Source organism: Pongo abelii, chromosome 2 (assembly GCF_028885655.2).
Source record: "Pongo abelii isolate AG06213 chromosome 2, NHGRI_mPonAbe1-v2.0_pri, whole genome shotgun sequence".
NCBI classification, from domain to species: domain Eukaryota; kingdom Metazoa; phylum Chordata; class Mammalia; order Primates; family Hominidae; genus Pongo; species Pongo abelii.
The window spans coordinates 72146723-72159128 of record NC_085928.1 but is presented as its reverse complement, the minus strand read 5'-3'; the positions used below and the strand labels follow the sequence as shown (position 1 = coordinate 72159128).

The following is a 12406-nucleotide window of genomic DNA, read 5'->3' as shown; positions in this document are numbered from 1 at the left end:
TTCAAGAATAACTTCAATCTGTTATTGATTGATCAACAGAGACCTGTGTTGATCAAACCCAGACTTTTCAGTTTTTGTAACCTAACAGTTTACTAATTTTTCGAAGAGAAGGAAGTAGAAAGGCTCTTGTACCAATATTTATGAGATTTTTTAGAATTTCCCCTCCAACTGAACTGATACTGATATTGAAAGCAAATTTACGCATTTTAGAAGTTTTTGTTTTGTTTTGTTTTGTTTCTGAGCTAGGGCCTCACTATGTTTCCCAGGTTAGTCTGGGAACTCCTGGGCTCAAGTGATCCTCCTACGTTGCCTTAGCCTCCCAAGTAGCTAGGATTACAGGCACACCATCATGCCCAGCTCATGTTTTTTATTTTATTTTTTCATCTTTAAAGAGAAGTCACAGTAGAATTTCACAATTATCTGAAGAAAAAAAATCAGTATAATTTTTTGGCATCATTTTCAAATTTGACTTAAAAAACTGGTTAGTAGCATTCTGAAATAAATTCTTTCCTTCTCTAGATCTTTTGAAAAATATTATATTATTAACTGCTAGGACTCACAACATTATATCCCAATATATGATGTCTTGGCATGCAGAGTACTTTGAACTGAAGGGTATTGGAAGGGCCTCAGAATGAAGGTCCCTCTGACCTTCTCTCACTCTCCTTTCTCCAGCTCTCCTCTCTCCCAAGGCGGCCCATAGAAATTAGAATTCTTTTACCTCACAGCAAGCCATAAAACCTAAAAGGGTCACTCTGACCTATTTTACCAGAAAATAGGTCAGAAGACCCTTTTCTGACAGTTGTTCTTCCTTATATGAGGGAAAGGTATGCTACACAGAAAGGTCGAGAAGAATCTGAAGAGACAGGCTTTGCTAAATTCTCTTCAGTTTATTGTCATTAGATCATACTCTTTTTGTCGAATCACATTTCTCCACAACTATTCACTTCTTTCTTCAGAAGCATACAAATTCAAAATTTTCCCTGGGTTTAGGTCTGCATTTCTGAAGGCTCCCATGTCTCTTAAAACTTTGTTAAATAAACACATTATGCATTTTTCTTGTTCATCTGTTTTTTGTTATAGGGGCGTCAGCTGTGACCCTTGCAATGGATGAGAAAAAGACATTACGTTTTGCCACTACATAATAAGCAAACTAAAAATTATCAGCTGGATTTTATTGGTATAATTCCGTAAATGGACAAATGGATATCAGCTAACCATGGTTTTCTACTCAGATTTGGGAAAACTTATCTCTTCTAGTTTCCACTATTGTGATAGGAGCAATTAATATTTAGATACTCTTTTATTGGTGTTGCCATATTGCAGGATAGATAGTATTTGGGGAAAGTAAAGTTCAAATATATTTATATGCTATACATAAAGCATGCTTTCATTGTGTATTCATGTGTATTTATAATAACTAATAATAGTAAATAATAATAGGGAGTTGGTGGTTAGAAAAGAATGTGATAACCGTGGAGCAATCTCCAAGTAATTTTTTCATAAATAATACCACCTGAAATAAGAGGAATGCTTTGTGTTAAAACCTGAAGCTCTGTGAATGTTTATTGATGATGACAGCATTTCTTATAATTTAGTAATTTGCTTTGTAAATTATGTACTTTAAAGTATTCTATGAACCAAAAATATCACTGTGTATTATATCACTATTTTTTAAAGTTTTTTCCACTTGTTTTCCTTTGGGTTCTCATTTTTCCAGGGGCAGAAACTATGACAAATTATCCAATTCCATAAAACCAAAGCTAGTCCACCATTCTCTATTCAATCAAAGACACAATTCATCTATAAAGTGTTCTCATTGTATGTTTCATGTGGAGAAAGAAATGAATGTCATAAACGTGCTGCAGTTATTTTCTATTTTTTCTTGTTTCTGCAGCAATGAAAGAAGAAAGAGAGTTAAACATTTATTTACTTGTCAAACTGGACAAAATTCTTCAAAAAGAAGAATTATGTACTACCTTAACCACTTTAGCAATTTGAGCTAAGAGGAAAAAAAATTTAAAAAGGATGGATTTCTTATTAGCTACTTTATTTTTTATTCAGTGGGTAACAGTTTTTCCCCTAGACATTTACCTCTCTCAAAATTAAGGAGTTATTTTGAAACCACTTTACTGTGTTTTTTGAAACCTAGGTTCTCTAGGAGACTGTCTATTCTGTACTTAAAATATACAAATACTGTATATGGTTGGAGGTATTGAAATGATGAGTATATTCTGTTTAAGTGCTTTCTAGTAAGTTGATGTTAAACCTTTAAGATGCCTTTACAATGAACATGTAAATGGATAATTCACTCGATAAGCCAGAAAAAGAAAAGAATTATCTTTTGTTACATTTAGAAGGTATAACATGTTCATTTAAAACAAAATCTATTAATCACATATTATTTGGAGAATAATGTACTGATTTTGTTTTTGTTTTTGTTATTTTTTGAGATGGAGGCTCACTCTGTTGCCCAGGCTGGAGTGCAGTGGCATGATCTCAGCTCACTGCAACCTCCGCCTCCTGGGTTCAAGCAATTCTCCTGCTTCAGCCTCCCGAGTAGCTGGGATTACAGGCGCATGCCATCATGCTCAGTCAATTTTTTTGTATTTTTAGTAGAGGTGGGGTTTCACCATGTTGGCCAGGCTGGTCTCGAACTCCACACCTCAAATGATCTGCCTGCCTTGGCATCCCAAAGTGCTGGGATTACAGGCATGAGCCACCATGCCCGGCCTATGTACTGATTTTATAGGCAGAACAAAGAACAGGCACATTGTCTCCCTTTTAAGTATTTCCTTTTATGATGTGGAGAGTAACTACATGAAAAGTAAAAATAAAATTTGGACATGGGGTACAATATCTTTCATAGCTAGCAATAGTGATGAGACTTTACAAAAAAGGATTCTTCCACTTTAATGAGGCTCCTTGTGCATATAGGAAGATATCCTTTTCTGTACAGAACTTGCATTTTGAGATATTTTCGCATTCTATAGAATGTGGGTTACTGTTGTTATTAAATGTCTGGCTTTATTAATGAGATCATTTATTACTCCTTGCCTGTGCCACTTGCAAACACGTCTGTAACTAGGTTCAATATTGTTCTGATTAATTTTTCTTGACCGTTTTCCTTTTCTTCTTTCTTTTTCCTGTTTAACCATGGAACGTGTGGAGTCACAGTTGTGGGAGTATCTGAATTCTAAATCAACATTTTCCAAAACATCATTTCCAAATTGACTTCAAAGTTGAATTGGCCATTGGCTGTTGTTTTGTTTTGTTTTTTTGTGAATGTAGAATTTTAAATGCAAAACATCACATGCCAATTTTCTTCTTTGAGGCCAAAAAAAGCAAATCACTAAAATTTTCACAACAATAATGTCAATCTTCTATGTCAGGAGTAGGGACACTATGGTCTGTGAGCCAAATCAAGATCATCAAGATCACAGCCTACTTCTGTTTTAATAATTTGTGATGTAGCAATATTTTTTACATTTTTATAGGGTTTTTTTTGGAAAAAAAAAAAAAGAAAAGAGAAGAATACGTAATGGAGACCTTATGGCCCACAGAGCCTTAAATACTCACTATCTGGCTCCCTTAGAAAAGTCTGGTAGACACCTGCTGTACTATGAAAGTATTTATACACACAAGCATACTAAGTGTTCCTCTTGTAACTCTAATCTCCAGCTCTTACATTTTTGCCTTGGGCTTGCAATCTATTAGCTCTCTCTTGTTTTCTAGCCCTCCCTTTTGAGTTCTTATAAATAATCACATTTTTCTACAGTATAAATTAAGAGGTCTCTAAAATGACATGTGCCATGGGCACAAGAGAGGAGCATGTTGGTTCTTGTGTATGTAATCAAGTGAATTTAAATGAGATTAATACCTGCCCTTCATTTTTCACTTTTCTATATTTGTTGACATAATGATCTTTGTGATTTATTTCATTCATTCTAACCTATGAATATTAATAAACTCTGTGTACAGTAAATAAGATACAGCTCCTGCCCTCATGTGTTTACAGTTTGATGAAGAAGACAGAAAGTTAAGTAGGCATTACAATACACTCTCCTAACGACTACATACTACTATATAATTATGTAGGTCAGAGTAGGGAAACAAAATCAAACAGTATTATGGAAGGCATTTAGAAGAATTGCATTTTGCATTCAGCTAGCTATTAACATGCAAATTTCTAGCTTCATGGAGCTTTACATAGAAACATTGCAATTAGTATCCCAATATTTTCAAGAAAAATTAAATAACTTTCTAGCAGTTGTAGCCTGTTACTGCTTAGAAAAAGAAAAAGAAAAAAAAAAAGATAGTGGCAGAACATGTATTTTCATGACAGCAAATTTTTAGACCTTTTGAGAAATCCCTTAACTAGAAAGCAATTGTTCCATTTTAAAGTAAAACTCACTGGCAATGTCATTTTGAACTTCAAAGCAATGTCAGTTTTTATCTCTTAGGGAGCAAATTGTCAGTCATGCAGGTCTTGTCAGCAGTAACAAGACATTTCAAACTGGGGACCCTGGAAACCAAAAAGTGGAATTTTATTTTATTTTTTCAATAGGTACAACTTCATTAACTTGAAAATTAAAGGTAAACATTTGATTTCAGTTTGCTTACTCTAGCTGTCCAATTCAGTAGCCATTAGCCACATAGAACCTCTCAATGTAAATAAATTTAAATTACATTAAATTTAAAACTCAATTTCTTAATCACGGGAGCCATATTTCAAATGCTCAGTAGCTGCATGTGGCTAGTGGCTACTATATTGAACAATGAAGATAAAGGAAATTTCCAACATCACAGAAAGTTCTATTAGAAAGCACTGACTATTCCATTGATCACAGTAAAGTCACATCTATTAAGTTCCCCAAATAGCAATTGTTTGTCATACACCCATCCAGACAACTTCTTTTTGTAATTGCACTTCAAAGAATAAATTTTTGAACTTGAGTTATTGCTTTAGGTAGATATAAACTCTTCCAAAGTTTTCTTCTTCAAATAAGATCTATACCTTGCAAAGCCCTTGTAACCCTATTTACTTTTCATTATGTATTCAGATTTTAAAGGTCTTTAAGGAAGCTAATATAAGTATAGAAAAGTGCATGTAGTTCAATAAATAATCTCAAAATGAACATTCTCATGTAACCCTCACCAAAGTCAATAAATAGAACATGACTTATTATAATTTTACTTACTGAGTAATTTTTAAAGAGATTTTTAGGTTCTTACCATTTTGTGTAATTAAATTAAAAGTTTTATAGAGCAAATTTGGGTTATTCATGAAATACCCAATTTATAAATTACCAATTTTCATTTTCCTTATTTTTCTCTGTCACTGTGCTAATAATTTTAGCCTCTTTTGTTAATTATAGTAACTCACTCCTTCCCCTATCCATAGTTTGGTCATGTGGATAGAGTCAAGGAGGAAATAGTCAAAGGCCAAATAATCAAAACTGAAGTAACCACATGCTGTCATTTGGTGGTTTCACTGTCACTGTTTATTGGCATCCAATATGCTGAAAATCTGAACCACACATCTGCTAAATGATACGGTCATCCACATATTTTCTTTATTTCAATACTATATCTTTGCTATTTAAGAATGCAAAATTTGATCAATATAACTTTAAATTGTGTCATAGTAAAATATATAATAGTTATATTGTGTGTGATATTTAAAAAGTGCATTTCATAGAGTTGACACCTATGATTTAAAGTTTGAAATATCTCTGTCCACTTACTCAATTACATAAGTATTCTACAGTTATAGTTTTGGACTTAGCAAGTCCTCACTTAACAAGGTATTAAAGATATGCTACATAGATGACCTAGTGTAAATTCATTTAGCTTTTTCATGCATCAGTTACGTGTTTTGTTTTGTGCCTTAGGAATGCCAAGCTTTTATGTACCTTGGGAAGACAAAATAATGAATATCTCTTTTTTTTCTTTTTGTAGGAAAAGCAGAATACTTTTATTTCCTAAGAAATCATATCTAAAATAAAATTTTACTCAGTTAGTTTGAGGAGTAGGCCATCTTAACTATTAAGTGCTTAAAAGCAATGCTAGTTTAATAATTTCAGCTGAAAATTAATTTCAACTAATTTCCATAGGCATTCATCACAGTTTTACTTACTGCAGACAAAGGAGCCTTCATTGAGGATTAATGGACTCTCAAGATGAGCTCTGAGATATTTGAACTCTCTAAAATTGTATGCAAAGCTGTGGATGTGTATATATTGGAAATGCCCATACCTTTAGATTAATGTAGATTAATCTAATTAGTTTTTGGATTTATACTTTCTGTTCTATCCCTGCTGCTACCACCCTAATTTAGATTCTCCGTGTCTTTTACATGAACTGGTCTATTGCATTATGGCTTGGCCCACTAAAGACTATCTCTTATAAAGCCATTCTCTCCAGCAGCTGTTGAAAATAAAAGGTGTAGGCTGGGCACGGTGGCTCACGCCTGTAATCCCAGCACTTTGGGAGGCTGAGGCGGGCGGATCACGAGGTCAGGAAATCCAGACCATCCTGGCTAACACTACTAAAAATATAAAAAATTAGCCGGGAGCGGTGGCGGGCGCCTGTAGTCCCAGCTACTAGGGAGGATGAGGCAGGAGAATGGCGTGAACCCGGGAGACAGAGCTTGCAGTGAGCCAAGAGAGCGCCACTGCACTCTGGCCTGGGCAAAAGAGAGAGACTCCCACTCAAAAAAAAAAAAAAAAAGAAAAGAAAAAAAGAAAAAAAATAAATAAGACAATAAAAGGTGGAGATACATAGAAGCATTTGCTTTGAGATTTTGTCAATTCTCTCCAGTGATTCAAGTCTGAATTTTTTCACAGGTGAACACATTTCTCTGTTGTCTACTTCAGCTGGCCAAAGTCATGTCTTGCCACTCTTCAATTTAAACTCAGTGTTTTTGTCTTTGGAATATTCTTTTTTATCCCTTTTTAGATAACTATTCATACTCTGTAATTTCACTAAGACATTCTCTTCTTGCCTCCAAAAATTCTTCACGGGCTAGATAGCTGTGTTAATATTTTGTTTGCCTCTCTGACACCTGGGCACATAACTATCACTATAATTACCACAGCATGTATGTAGCTTTAATGTGTGTGTGTGTGTGTGTGTGTGAGAAGAGAGAGAGAGAGACTTCACTTGACAGTGAACTTCTTGAGAGTAAGACCTATGTTACTGATTTTTCTATCCCTAGTATCAAGCACAAGGTCTGAAACACCAAAGGTGCTCAATAAATACATGGCAAGTGAATAGATAAATGACTGAAGGAAGTATTTTTAGATCTGCTCATTTATTTAAAAGAATTCATTTCAATTCAAACTTGTTTTCACATACATACACATTAAAGACCCGATAGTTCTATTAACATAATTCAATTACCTTACTAACTTACTTGACACCCTTTTTCCTGATGAGAATATGAAAATCATACAAACCTATCAGACTGGACTTGGTTATATCAGCATTTGAAGAGATCAGAAAGATCATCCTTTTACAATTGAGGAATCGGAGGATTAAATTCAGTGGGTAGGCAGGAAGAAGCATGGCATGGCACCAACCAGGCTCAGTAGTTCTGTATTCCTTGGGCAAAGCTGTTTAACATCTTTAATTCTCACTTTTTACATTTTTAAGGTGAAACAATAATAACCAATTCCTTTACAGAAAACTACTTTCACCCTTTTTTTTTTTCTAACCAAACTTCCTCCAATATATCTTTCTGATGTTTGAGGGAGGAAATGGGGAAGAAAACAGAAGAAGGATAAAAGGAAAGAAGGGAGAAAGTGAGAATGTAGACTACAAAAAATTTTAAGATCTTAGTACTTACTTGAAAATGCAAAAGACCCCGGATAGGCAAAGCAGTCTTGAGCAGAATGACCAAAGCTGGAGGCATTATGCTACTTGACATCAAAATATTCTACAAAGTAAACAGGACAGCATGTTACATGGCACAAAAACAGACACCTGAACCAATGGAACAGGATATAGAATTCAGAAATAAATTCATGCATGCACAGCTAACTGATTTTTTATAAAGGTGCCAAGAACACACATTGGGAACAGGACAGTCTCTTTAATAAATAGTGCTGGAAAAATTGGATATCCACATGCAAACTAATGAAACTAGATCCCTACCTACCACCATATACAAAGATAAATTCTAAATGAATTAAAGACCTACATGAAAGACCTGAAACTATGAAACTAGAAGAAAACATAAGGGAAGCACTTCATGAAATTGAACTGGGCAAGGATTTTTTTAGTAAGACCTCAAAACACAGGCAACAAAAAGCAAAAATTAGAAACGAGATTACATCAAACTAAAAAGATTCTGCACAGCAAAAGAAACAATCAACAGAATGGAGACGGAACCTACAAAATGGATGAAAGTATTTTCAAAGTATGCAATGACAAGGGGTTAAAATCCAGACTATATAAGAAACTCAGACAAATGAGTACCAAAAATAATAATAATTTGATTAAAAACAGGCAAAAGGCCAAAACTGGCAACTATCAAAACCAGACACACAAATAGCCAACAGATATATTTTAAAATGCAAAACCTCACTAATCATCAGGGAAATGCAAATCAAACAAGAGAAGATATCACTCCACGCTTGTTAGAGTGGTTATTATCGAAAAGACAAAAAAATAACAAATGCTGGCAAGGATGTGGAGAAAAGGGAACTCTTATGCACTGTTGGTGGGAACGTAAATTAGTACAGCCATTATAGAAAACAATATGAAGATTTGTTTTTTTTTTTTTTTTTTGAGACGGAGTCTCTGTCGCCCAGGTTGGAGTGCAGTGGCGCTATCTGGGCTCACTGCAAGCTCCGCCTCCTGGGTTCACGTCATTCTCCTGCCTCAGTCTCTGGAGTAGCTGGGACTAAAGGCACCCGCCACCACTCCCGGCTAATTTTTTTGTATTTTTAGCAGAGACAGGGTTTCACCGTGTTAGCCAGGATGGTCTTGATCTCCTGACCTCGTGATCCACCCGCCTCGGCCTCCCAAAGATTTTCAGAAAAATAGAACTGTCATATGATCAACAATCTCAGTACTGGGTATATATTCAAAGGAAATGAAATCAGTATGTCAAAGAGATATCTGCACTTCATATTTATTGCACATTATTTACAATATCCAAAATATGGATTAAAGTAAATGCCGATCTACAGATGAATGGATAAAGAAAATGTGATACATATACATAGAGATATAGATATAGATATATCAGACACACACACAATAGAATGCTACTCAGCCATAAAACAGAATCTGATCTCTCTCTCTCTCTCTCTCACAAACACACACACACACACACACACACACACACACAATGGAATGCTATTCAGGCATAAAACAGAATGAAATTCTATAATTTGCAACAACATGGATACACCTGGAGAACACTACGTTAAGTGACATAAGCCAGGCATAGAAAGACAAATACTGCGTGATCTCAGTCATATGTAGAATCCAGAAAAGTTTATTTAATCGAAATAGAGAGTAGAACAGTGGTTACCAGGGGCTGAGGTGAGTACATGGGAGGGAGGACCTGAAGAGGTTGGTCAACTGTACAAAATTAGGGTTGGATAGAAAGAATAAGTCCTGATGTTTAATTACAGAGTAGGGTGACTATAGCAAATAGCAATGTAATGTATATTTCAAAATAGCTAGAAGAGAAGATTTTTAATGTTATCACCACAAAGAAAGGATGAATGTTTAAAGTGATGGATTTAATGACTATCCTGATTTGGTCATTATACAATGTATACATTCCCTGAAACATCATACTACAGCCCAGAAACATGTATAATAATTATGTGCCAATTATAAATAAAACATAAATTTTTAAAAAGCTAAGAAAATACTACAAAAATTTGCCAAAATCATATAATATTATATTTATAGTTTTCTAGTCCCTGATTTTCACTTTTAAAGTGTGACATTTAGTTATTGCATGGTATTCCTTCACATAGATGCACCATATTTATTTAATAGCTTTTCCATTTTTGTTCAGCAAAGAAGTTTCTGCTTTCACACAACTACATGTCATGTGGCCTTCAGCATGAATCGTTTCCTGTATTGGGAATCATTTCTTAACTACTGATTCCCAGGAATGAAAAGTTTCTGAGACATAGCTCTAAGACTCTGTATCTATTTGTATTGGCTTCAACAAGGTATTGACTAAATACCAAAATAGGAACAATTATTGCATTTTAGAATAGACATCTTTAATGACAATGGAAACAATCTTACACCTCTTTATGAACTAGTTGGACCTTCTTCTTATACTCATGGGAGTCTTTGAGAACTTAAGCATATATTGTTTCCCCCCCCGAAGGGTGTCCTGTTAGCTGTGGTGGCACTTCTGACATCTGAGAGGGAAACAGCTGTATTTGAAACAATAAAGCTAGTGGCTGAGGCAGATGCTCTTTGGAAATGACTCATCTTCTTTTAGAACTCGAATTGTGACAAGCAGGTACAGCAGACAAGTTTATGTTTATGTGTAAAGCGATATGTGATTATCTTTCCCATATACTCAAAGCCTTATTTATTTTGACTACATTATACAGATGCTGCTATCCGCAGGGTGTAGAGAATATGCTAAGTAATATGTCAACCTCGACACCTCAATAGATAGAACTTACTTGCTCATCATGTTAACATATTGGACCACGTTTTTCCAGAGTGTGAATTACTCCCGCTCACGAAATTTCCACCTGAGAAGCATCATTAACTCTTTCATGGTACCAGCAATCTGGTTAGCAAATTGCCTCTTTACTGAAGTAAAATTCTACATTCAGAAAGGTAAGGAAGAGGTCTGTATTCCTTCTCCCTATTTTTGCATAGGACTATCTCATAAAGAATGGCTAAGGGTGTGAATTCTAAGGAAGGATTCCTGGATTCAAATCCTTTCTCCACAAGGTATATAACTCCTCTATTTTTCAGTTTCCTCAGAGGTAAATAATACCTACCACACAGGTTTATTGTGAGAATTAAATAAATGTATGCATATTAAGTACTTAGATATAACTTTAATACTAAATGTAAGCACTCAATATGTGTTAGCCGTTATATTGTTACATGTGCTGGTGTTGTCACTATTATTTTAATAATCTTCAAGAAAAATTGCACATCCTACTTGCATGTTATTGAGACCTGTGTGTCCATATAACACCTGGTACTCTCTGAGACAGTAAATAACTCTGGGAAAATACAGTTAGTGGACTAAAATCAGGGCCATTGTCCATTTAAAAAAATTATAAGTGAGTTGTATGGATAATCACAGTTCACATCATTGTTCTTGTGTCCTTCAATATGAACTCTTAGGAACATAAAGATTTAGGTTTCCATGTCCTGAGGTAGTAAATTGTTTAAGAAGAAAATAGCTAGATTGATAGGTTCTGGTTTGCTTATTGGCATTTGGCTTTGTGGGTCCAACAGCGGCACAAAGATTTCGAAAATCTGTGTTCAAGACCAGCTCTGCCTCTTAGTAGGATGACCTTGGACTGCTCAGTGTCTCTGTTTTTCAGATCTTTATCCATTTTTGTAGGACTTGGTAGTCTCTGAGATGTCTATGAGAGCTAACATCTTATGATTAAGTCTGCAAGGACATTTTTCTTATGCTTTAAAGAATGAGTTCTCTTTTCAGTTCCTCAAGTAGACAAACCATTATGGTATAATAAATTGTCAGTAAAGTTATTCTGATTATACTTGCCATTGGAGAGAGAATCCAATGATGTGTTTCAGGTAGGGTATAGATTGTCTGGATAAGACCACACACTTGGCTGAGTTAGATTAAGTTTCTGATACAATAAGCTAATAAACAAAATTATATCAAAAGTGAGTTGGTCACACAGAGAATTGACAGCTGCAGCCAATACTGGAATAGATTTGATTGGTCACCCGTTTCTAAAGGGATTATTCACTCAGTAGTGCCATTGTCTGTGCAAAGCAGTTCTCTCCAGCTTTGAGAAACTCACTTCTTGGTAGAGTCAAACTCTTTTAAATTTAGTGTGTCCCTTTCTGTGACTTTATAATGTTTGAGACTACCTTAGTCAGTTTGGGCTGCCATAACACAATACTAAAGACTGGGTGGCTTTAACAATGCAATTTATTTTTCACAGTTCTGGCAGCTGAAAGCCCAAGATCAGGGTGCCAACTTGGTCATGTTCTTGGTAAAAATCCCTTTCCTGTTTACAGAGTGTATCTTCACATGGTAGAGAGAGGGAGAGGAGGCAAGCTTTGTGTGTCTCTCCTTAAAAGGGTACTAATTCCATCATGAGGGCTCTACCCCTACCCAAATGACCTAATTACCTGCCAGAGACAGTGGGAGTATTATTACATCGGGGGTTAGTTTTTTAATATATGAATGTGGGAG

General features: G+C 35.1%; 1 long non-coding RNA gene across 1 annotated transcript in view; it reads right to left on the bottom strand.

The window, feature by feature from the left end:
- Positions 1–870: 870 nt before the first annotated feature.
- LOC129058538 (uncharacterized) overlaps positions 871–12406 on the bottom strand; it is a 33443-nt gene continuing 21907 nt past the window's right edge. Inside the window, exons 4-6 of the long non-coding RNA XR_010139164.1 lie at positions 7850–7939; positions 4415–4525; positions 871–1100 (exon numbers count right to left, since the gene is read on the bottom strand). This is a non-coding gene — a long non-coding RNA (uncharacterized LOC129058538). The remainder of the gene's footprint in view (positions 1101–4414; positions 4526–7849; positions 7940–12406) is intronic.